This window comes from Nothoprocta perdicaria, unplaced genomic scaffold (assembly GCF_003342845.1).
Source record: "Nothoprocta perdicaria isolate Ctin4 unplaced genomic scaffold, notPer1 scaffold_408, whole genome shotgun sequence".
In the NCBI taxonomy this organism is placed as follows: Eukaryota; Metazoa; Chordata; class Aves; order Tinamiformes; family Tinamidae; genus Nothoprocta; species Nothoprocta perdicaria.
The window spans coordinates 351,452-352,874 of record NW_020455653.1 but is presented as its reverse complement, the minus strand read 5'-3'; positions in this window follow the sequence as shown (position 1 = coordinate 352,874).

Genomic DNA, 1,423 nt, shown 5'->3' with positions numbered 1-1,423 from the left:
CCAAGCAAGCTTTGTAATTCACAGAACACTCATCTGAAGTTAGTTCAGTTAAAATAACGCTTGAGAGAAAGTATATACTATGTAAGACACAGAAAGTTCTTCAGCTTTGAGCAATGGCATAAATAACCTTATGATTACCACTAAAGCTTTTTATTTTCCTTGGCTTCAGAACTTGTATTCTTGCCCTTCAGCACCATAYGGGTCAGAAAATAAAAATTTGGGGGGAGCATTGGAAAGCATTTGCTCTTTGCAGCATGATTAGCCATTGGAGCACAGTCCCGCTCTGAGGACTGCCCTGTCTCTGGCAATTTCTACAGCCTGCCAATAAATCCCTGGTCTAACAGCAGAGAAGCCCTGAGCGCAGGGGTGGGAATGGTGGAGGTGCATGGAAGGAACAGGACGGTTTTCAGCGCGGCTGCACCCCAAGTGAGCCCCGTTGTGCTGCAGGTTACGGAGGAGCTGCTGGGCTTGCGGGCAGACTCAGCCTGCAGCCAGAGCTGGGGTCAAAGCCACTCACGCTTTGCAGAGCAGCCCTGATCCTGGCTCCAAGGCCTTGAGCACACGGAAGAAACCCAGGAGAGGTCAGGGCCGTTCATGAGCCAGGTACACACAGGGTCGAGGTCTCCAGCTTAGAAACACGGACCTGCCGAGCTACTGCTCAGAGCAGCCTCCGTACTGCACTTCTTCAAGGATCCCTGCTTCTATTCCCTATCCACATCTCCCAATTGCCCTCAATGTGTTAAAAAGCCTCCGAGTTGCTCCTCAGACACAGCCCAAACTACCCACAGCTCCGGGATCCTTGAAGAAAATACTGCAATTGAGGCCAAGACAGCACTAAACCATGTCCTAATTAATTTATTTATTTCCCTATCTATCTATTTATGTCTACCACAGATCTACAAGCAAACTAGTTATATAGGGAATGGGAGCAGAGGGTCTATTTATTGTTTGCAACAGAGCACCTTGAAGAAACTAAACCAGCACTCGCTGCAGAATAATTGGTGTAGTGGGGGGCTGTGCCCATGCTAATAGTTTTTTACTGAGAGATGAAGCTTATTAACATGTGCACTGGTGCATCTGTATTGCCTTTGGGACTTGAGCTCAGCATGGTTCTCCGCTGAGCTGTATGGAGGTTTTACCTTCCTCTGACCTTGCTCAGGCTCCTTTGTCCCGTTTTCCTGTGCTCTGAGTTACCTCTTGCCATGCCTTATATTCTACGGGTTATATTTTATATTTCAAATCCAGGCTATCATATTTTAAGTTGAAGCCAACTTTTTCAAGTTTCTCTGATGTTTTCTGTTYTCTGTTATGCTGAAAGCATTTTGTGCCTCATTGTTATGATGCTTTTCTTTTTGTGGAAAGTTGGTTATCATTTACACTTCAAATAGAGCCTATGCTGAAATTTTAGGCTACTGCAAGTGAT